Here is a 9,135-nt window from a genome sequence, read left to right as displayed (position 1 = left end):
CACACACATACACACAATGGGATATTACTCAGCCATAGAAAAGTACAAAACTTTGCCATTTGCAACAATATGGATGGACTTAGAGGGTATTAGACTAAGTGAAATAAGTCAGGCAGAGTGAGACAAATACCATATGATTTCACTTATATGTAGAATATAAAAAACAAAATAAATGAACAAATTAAACAGAAACAAACTCATAGATACAGAGAACAAATTGATGGCTGCCAGATGAGAGGGGGTTGGAGGAATGGGTGAGAAATGTGAGAGTGGTTTAAAAGTATAAACTGATGGTTATAAAAATAGTCGTGGGGATATAAAGTACAGCATAGAGAATATAGTCAATAATATTGTGATAATATAGCAGTATCCTTGGCCTCTATCCACAGGATATTGTGTAAGATGGGGACTAGATTTATCAATGTGATTACTTCATGAGTTATATGAATGTCTAATAACTATGCTGTACACCTGAAACTAATATAATATTGTATGTCAACTATAATTGGAAAATAAAATTTAAAAATATCATTAAGAATAATTTGAAAACCCTATTTCTGTCTGTTCCTACATGTGGGCACACAGTAGTCAGTCAATAAATTATCTTTTTTATGGATCTTGAATTACCAGTTATTGATTCAGGAGGAACAAGTCACCTTTCAGTAGGGAAAAGACAACGTATAATAATGGCAACAACAATAATTTAGCACTTACTGTGTGCCAGGCATTTGCACACTATTTCATTTAATATTTGAACAATCATATGAAATCGGCAGCACTTTTGTTTCCACCATAAAGATTATTTCATTGGTCCCATATTTATTGACTAATATGGCAGGCACTATTTTAGGGTCCTAAGATATATCAGTGAATAAAAAGAGAAAAAGCCCCTGTTATTGTGGAGGTTACACTTTAGTGAGGAAGCTAAAATGAAGACACTAGAACTTAGTGAGGTGAGGTAGCCAGCCCATTCACATAGATAGTAGCGCTGGAGCAAGAGGCAGACAGCTATGTGCCTGTCGTGGTTGGCCACGACCAGGCTCACAAGAACCCCCAAGTAGACATCAGTGGAAATCTCCCTAACAAGGCAGGCACAGGAGAGGAAAGATGGCCTGGTGCTGGCACATAAGAATTCTAAGGCCCATTACACAGATATGAAGACAGGAAGTATGGCTTCCTGAGTGACAGAATTATTGAATTACCCGAAGTGCATGTAGTTTCTGGATGCTTCCATGACCGGGGATGTATCAGCAGTGCATTCACAGGTCCATGCAGCTCTGATCAGGTGCCTGATTTCTGGTTAATTGCCAAAACACTAACTTTCAGTCAAGAGTCCACAAGGTATAAGGAGGTCAGTGGAGAGCCATGTCCATCTACCTTAAACTTTACCTAGTTTATACATTTTACACAAATGAGCTGTCCTTGGAATGAACCAAAATCATAGCAACAGTAACTTAAGTCTAAATGCATCATTCTTGCCCATCCTTGAGCTGGGACCAGTCTCTGTACTCTGGTCTAGCTCATTTGCTTAAGATTTTTCTGAACACACTCCTTCCCCAAGTCAGTTGAGAAGGATAGAGCTGTTTTTGCACATTGGGTGGAGGCTTTGTCTTTTCTCAAGCAGAGGGGGTAGATGAGCTTTTTACCTCTTGGGCAGGAGGAAAGATTGCATTGCACTGTGCAGGCCTCGGGGATCTGTGGTCTGAGGGTTTCACCTGTGACATAACACATCCCTACCAGCTTCTTCTAGAGCCATGGCCTCAGTTCACACTGGTTGGCGGTGTCCACTGCCCAACACTGGGGAGAAAAAAACCCACCACAAACCTATTGAACATGGAATGCTCAACACCTGGCCTGGTACATATAAAACCACAAGTGAAACAATGACAAAAAGTTTGTTCACACAATAAGAAGTCTGGAGTGGGCTATAGTTATATAACCCAGGCTTGACAATATCATCAAACACCTAGAATATTTGATTCCTTTTCTCATCTATGCTGCCACATTGACGTTGTCTTCATCTTCAGACTGGTGACAAAATAGCTGCTGCAGTCCTGGCCATTAATCCTGGGCCAGTACTGACCAGAGGAAGAAGAATAATTTTCACTTCTCTCTCTCTCTCTCTCTCTCTCTCTCTCTCTCTCTCTCTCTCTCTCTCTCTCTTTCACTCTCTCAGAAACAAGGAAACTAAATGACTCCTAGCAGATTTCACCCTTAGTTTAATTGGTTAGAACTGAGTCACATACCCATTCCTAAACAAAGCCTTGCCAAGTGGAATTGGGTTACTGTGGTTGGCTACCAGGGTTGGCTTATAGACAAACCAGAGTCACCATCTGGAACCGGGATTGTCAACAGCTTCCCCTGAAGCACATAGCTATGTGAAAGGGGGTGGATACCTGAACTCAAACTTATTTTCTACGTCGAAGGAAGAAGAGAGGGGAGCCATGGTCTCCCATAGGCAACCAAGAGAGTTCTCCACAGTTTATCATCTGGCTCCCACAGGTTCAGTATTTTTTTTTTAAATATATTTTATTGATTTTTTACAGAGAGGAAGGGAGAGAGATAGAGAGTTAGAAACATCGATGAGAGAGAGACATCGATCAGCTGCCTCCTGCACACCTCCTACTGGGGATGTGCCCGCAACCCAGGTACATGCCCTTGACCGGAATCGAACCTGGTACCCTTCAGTCCGCAGGCCGACGCTCTATCCACTGAGCCAAACCGGTTTCGGCCACAGGTTCAGTATTATCTGTAACTTTAGAGAGGAGGAGCAAGTAACCCTTGTGTCTTACCTACTTAGCCCTACCCTGAGGCCCCCACAACTGACACATTTGGAGTGTGCCAGCTGGAGGCTTATTTTTTCTTTTTTTATGCTAGTTTTAATAACGTTTATTTGTATTTAGGAAAGGCCTTTCTTTCAATAGCTCCAGGCACTTTACAGACTCTGCCCAGAGAATATTATCTTTTATTGGTGGAGGTGGTATGAGTGTCACCCCACCCTGAAGGACCAATCTGGAGACAGAACCTGGTTCTCCAACAGGAGTGACAGGCCTGGAAGGGCTGAGACTCCCTGTGAGGGCTCTGGGTGCAGGGGTGTGGTCTAACTAACAAAGGCTTCCTTTGTGCCGACTGGAGTTTCTGAGAAAAGTTAGCTCCCCAGCAACCTTGGAGAGGCTCCGTCGTCACCCAGAGGCCAAGTGGATTCGAAATGCTGAAATCAGTATCTGTCTGTCTTGTCCTCATGCTCATTCATTCCCTCACCTTTGGGCAACACCGTAGGTAGGCCATTGGATTCTTTTAAGGACCTTTCAATCTCTTTCTTCTCTGTGCTGACCACAATGCTGAGTGTTAAATATATAGCCATGAACAAGACACGGTTCCTGACCTTAAAGAGCGCACAGATTTTGGGGGGAGAAAACTTGAATAACAACACAGTGGGATCAGTGCGTTTAGTCCTTCCTACTGGGTGGGCACAGTGTTTACAAGAAGAGATGCTCTTTTTGTTTGTTTTGTTTTTAATACATTTTTATTGATTTCGGAGAGGGAGAGAGAGACAGAAACATCAATGATGAGAGAGAATCATTGATTGGCTGCCTCCTGCATGCTCCCCACTGGCATATGCCTTGACCTGGAATCAATTCGTGACCTCCTGGTTCATGGGTTGATGCTTGACCACTGCGTCACACTGGCTGGGCAAGAATTGCTCTTTAAACTGAGATTTAGGGACAAGGAGAAATAAAATATAGCCTGTTTCCAAGAAAGAGCATGTCTTAACTGAGATTTCTTACAGTTTGAGGAGCATTAATTCCATAGAGTGTTAATTTTAAATCACTTGCTGGGGAAAAGCATAGCTGGCCAGGTTAATATGGAAAATGGTAGATGAAGTCATCTGCAGGACTCCTAAGAGCTTTTAATAAATGTACTAATGATAACCATGAGTCTCTAACAAAGATGTCAAGTGTACATTTCCCAATCATACTTGACCACTCTCACAGATGAGTGGTTTTAATGCTGAGAAGTTAGAGCATTGTAGCTGAGTTGAGATGGTGGGTCAGAGGGACGATCATAGTTATGCTCTAAAAAGTACTGAGGCAAGTTTTTGATATAATAGCTATGTTTATTTTATGACCTACTTACATCATATAGTGAACACTATGGTCTTCCTAAATAATTAAAATCACCTAATTATAGTAAAACTATTCTCACAATGAATGGTTTAGCAATGAGCACGTGGCCCCAATTTCTGGCCAATGGGATCAGAGGGGAAGTATGCCAAGGATTTATGGGGAGGGTTTCCTGTTATGAGAAAGAGGAAACAGTAAGAGGCAGCTGCTCTTCTTTCTCTGCATATGTTCTCTCTGAATATGATGGCTGGAACTGTAGAGACATTTTGCCACCAGCAAGAGGATGAAGTGAATACCAGATGGCAGAGTCGAAATCAAAGCAAGCTAGGGCTTTGGTGACAACGCTGAGCTTCTGATTAACCACACCTGGAGCCTATGTATCTGTTGACTTGACTTCTTATTACATAATAATACATTTTCTTATCTTTTAACTAGATTGACTCAGATCTTTCTGTTATTTGCAGCCAAGAGCATTCTGGCTAATGACCTTTCTTATTTCAATCTTCTCAGCAACATTTTTCACTGGTATATTTAGTCATTTTCTTGATGAAGACTCTTGACTTGGACTCTCAGAGTATAGGTTGAGTTGTCCTAGACTCAAGTTTCAGAGGCAGCAGGTGATATTTAGTGATGCACAAAAACAAGACCAAGACTCATTTGGTTTAGGCAAATGGGGTTGGTTGTGGGCTGACGTTCTAGTAGGGCCGGTTACTCCATGCACTTGAAGAGCTGCAGGTGCCTTGCACAGACACCAATAAGGCAGCTGGAACTCGGAGTCGGGGCAGGAAGACGGGAAGGTTGCTCTGCTGACTGTTCTGAAAAAGGCCTGAACTTTCACTCACGGTCGGTCGGCGTGGCGCCCGCCCCCACACATCCTCTTTCTATCATCACCTGGGTGATGTGGGCAGCACTTTGGCTGCTTCGACAGCTTTCTCCCCAATTCCTCTTCCTTTGCTTTCTGCTCTTAGTGGTTTTATGACTTTGGCATCTTTTTTTAATGGTTCAAATTTATTTTTTACATATTTAAGGCAATTTCTTCCTTTTTGTAAAGATCTGTTGAAATGATTTATTGGTAATTGTATCTGTTAGCTTTTTTTTTTTCTTTTTAACCATCAACCATTTTTTTTTAAGTGTACAGTTCAGTAGTGTTAAGTATGTTCACATGGTTGTGAAATAGATCTCCAGAACCTTTTTATCCTGTGTCATGATTTATTTTATATGTCAACTTCACCAGATTGTGGGATGTCCTGAATAAACATTATTTCTAGGTGTGTCTGTGAGGGTGTTTCCGGATGGCATTAGCATTTGAATTGGTGGGTTCAGTAATAGACTGCTCTCCCTAATGTGGATGGGCATCATCTGATCTGTTGAGGCCCTGAACTGAACCAAAAACAGAGAAAGGAGAATTTGTCTCCATCCTACCTACATGCTTGAGCTGGGACATTGGTCTTCTCCTACCCTGGAAATGGAATTAAATCATCGGCTTTCCTGGATCTGGACCTTACAGAAGGCAGGTCATGGGACTTTTCAGATTCCATAATCATGTGATCCAATTCTTCCTAATCTCTCTCTCTCTCTCTCTCTCTCTCTCTCTCTCTCTCTCTCTCTCCTCTTGAAACTGGAGTTCTATACCCATTAAACAACTCCCCCTCTTCCACTCCCCCAGTCCCTGGTTAACACCATTCTACACTCTGTCTCTATGAATTTAATTACTTTGGATACCTCAGATAAATGAAATTATATGACATTTGTCTTCTTGTGACTGGCTGTTTCACTTAGCATAGTGTCCTCAAGGTTCATTTATAGTGTAGCATGGGACAGAATTTTCTTTCTTTTTAAGTCTGAATAACATTCCACTGTAAGGATATGTCACATTTTGTTTATCACTTCATTCATCGATAGACACCACCAGGTACTTTAGAGATCTTTTTATCTGTCCAACTCTGGGAGGCAGGCATCTGTCCTATTTCAGGTGAGTTACAGCTTGGTGGGAGAACATTGTGCACACTGCCACCACAGGGTGATTTATGCACCCTGGATACGGAACCGGTCAGAACCCCCAGGGCAGGTGCAGCCCACCTTGCTGAGCTTCCTTTTTGCCCACAAGTTCCTGTGGACACCTCGGCGACCAGTGACACGCTGCACAGTTAGGTCCTGTCTGAGTTGGGAAAACAGCTGATTTCTTGCCCCAACACTGCCCTTTTATACTTGGGCTTACAACATCATCCCCAAAAAGAAAACAAAACCCTAAACTAACAACCTTTGTATTTCTAGTAAAGAGAGTGTTTGCAAACACTGGGCTCTCCGGGTTCTTGAGCCAAACAGCATAATCAGGGTCACAGAACAAGGCTTCTCGTTTTCTCTGGGAAGCCCATTTTCCTGCTGCCCACTGCCGGGAGCTGATTCAATCCCCTCTTCCTTGGTGGCTCTAATACAGATGCTGAGCAGATAGTAAATTGAAACTTCCAAGCCTCAAAGAGGTTGAATATTCTGCCCAAGGTTAGACTTGACTAAGAGTCAGAGATAGAATGAAGTGGCTGTGAGTTAAAATAGACGTAATACAGATGGGCAAAGTTCCTTATCACTTTGAGTTTCATTTTCACATCTGAAATGGGCATAATGGTAACTACAAGGATTAGAAGTAATATATGTAAAGCACCGAGCACAATGCCTCCTGCTCCTGGTGGGTGGTCTAACTGCTGGCAATTATAACTGTGCTGCCTGACTCCAAACCTCTGAGCTTTCCTTGAAACAACAATCCCTCTCGCACAGAAATGTAAAAGGATTATAAAAAGAAGAAGAAAAAGAAAAGAAAGAAAATCATCAAATTATCCATTCCCTCCAGGACCAGAAGCATTAGCTTTTGGTGATTTTTTCCCCATTCCCCCAATTCTTTCCCCTTCTTTTCCTATGAAGTATTTCCCCATAGTTGTAATCACACTGTATATATTATTTGTTTATTATTTCCTTTCCACTTTTCATCACATGCCAGGGCGAACTTTAACATCTACTTTCCTATCATTGGGTTTGGGGGGACCAATAGCTCTAGAAATTAGAAGCCTCCGTGGCAACAGCCTTTTGGGGAGGAGGAGGAGGCCTCTCCAGGGTGGTAAGCTCACTAGCTGTTTCCTCATTCCTTTGTGCTTTGAACTGTTGTGTCCGCGTCCCCCTCCCCGTCCCCCCCCCCAAGTTGGAGCCATTCCTTGGCACACTGGTACCTTGCCCTTCACCATGACTTTGGATTCTTGAGTTTGAGGGCAGATGCTTTCTCCTCTGGGACAGCTTTTCATGTTCCCCACTCTGTGCTCCTACCTCCTTGATCACCAGTGCCCCAGGCTCTCCAGTCATCAGCCTCATTTGCCACTTGGACACCTGGCTAAGTGTGTTTAACACAGCACTTTGCTATCACCTTGTGATCTTTAAAAAAAAAAAAATTCATACTGATTCTAGAGAGGGAGAGAGAGAGAGAGAGAGAGAGAGAGAGAGAGAGAGAGAAATGATGCAAGAGAATCATTCATCAGCTGCCTCCTGCATGCTCCCTACTGGGGATTGAACCTGTAACCCAGGCATGTGCCCTGACTAGGAATCAAACCGTGACTTCCTGGTTCATAGGTTGACACTCACTCACCCAACCACACCTGCTGGGCTCACCTGTGATCTTAAGAAAATTTTTTTAAACTTTTTTTCAATTAGAATTTACATTAAGCACTATTTTGTATTCGTTTCAGGTGAACAGCACAGTGGTAGATAGTCACACACCTTACAAAGTGTTCCCCCCCATACCCTCAGCACCCATCCAGCACCACACATAGTCACCACACTATTGACTATATTTCCCATGCTGCATCCCACATCTTCATGGCTATTTTGTAACTACCTGTCTATATTTCTCAATCCTTCACCTTATTCACCCAGTCCCCCAACACCCTTTCCCTCTGGCAACCATCAGTCTGTTCTTCATATCTATGAATCTGTTTATATTGTGCTTTAGAATCCACATGTAAGTAAAACGATAGGTATTTGTCTTTCTCTGACTGACTTATTTACTTAGCATAATGTCCTCTAGGTCCATCCACACTGTCACACATGGTAAGACTTCATTCCTTTTCATGGCCAAGTACTATTCCATTTTATATAAGTACCACTTTTTTCCCCCTCTGGCATGGATGGATTTATTTTTTAAATAGACAAGTGAATAATATTTGAATTATCCATACTTTTTATACAACAGCACCTAGATATCTTATGAACCCAATTAAAAAAATGAAGCTAGTTATTATGTTGTTGTTTTTTTTAGGAAATCCTGTCTTTTGGGACTGTTTTTTATTGTTTTAAGTATTACATATGTCTCCTTTCCCCCACATCAATTCCTTCCCAGCCACTCCCACCCCACAGGACAAGCCCCTACTGCCCCAGTGTCTGTGTCCATTAGTTATGCTAATATGCATGCATAAAAGCCCTTTGGTTAATCTCTTACCCCCCCCCTTCTTTCCCCCATCACCACCCTTCTCTGCCTTCCCTCTGAGGTTTGATGGTCCATTGGGTGTTTCTCTGTCTCTGGATCTATTTTTGTTCATCAGTTTATGTTGTTCATTATATTCCACAAATGAGTGAGATCATGTGATATTTATCTTTCTCTGACTGGCTTATTTCACTTAGCATAATGCTCTCCAGGTCCATCCATGCTGTTGCAAATGGTGAAAGTTCTTTCTTTTTTACAGCAGTATAGTATTCCATTGTGTAGATGTACCACAGTTTTTTAATCCACTCATCTGCTGATGGGCACTTAGGCTGTTTCCAAATCTTAGCTGCTATGAACATAGGGGTGCATATGTCCTTTCTGATTGGTGTTTCTGATTTCTTGGGATGTATTCCTAGAAGTGGGATCACTGGGTCAAATGGAAATTCCATTTTTAGTTTTTTGAGGAAACTCCATACTGTTTTCCACAGTGGCTGCACCAGTCTGCATTCCCACCAGCAGTGCATGAGGCTTCTTTTTCCCCCACATCCT

The sequence above is a fragment of the Myotis davidii genome, unplaced genomic scaffold, assembly GCF_000327345.1.
Source record: "Myotis davidii unplaced genomic scaffold, ASM32734v1 scaffold641, whole genome shotgun sequence".
NCBI classification, from domain to species: Eukaryota; Metazoa; Chordata; class Mammalia; order Chiroptera; family Vespertilionidae; genus Myotis; species Myotis davidii.
This window is presented reverse-complemented; position numbering follows the sequence as displayed.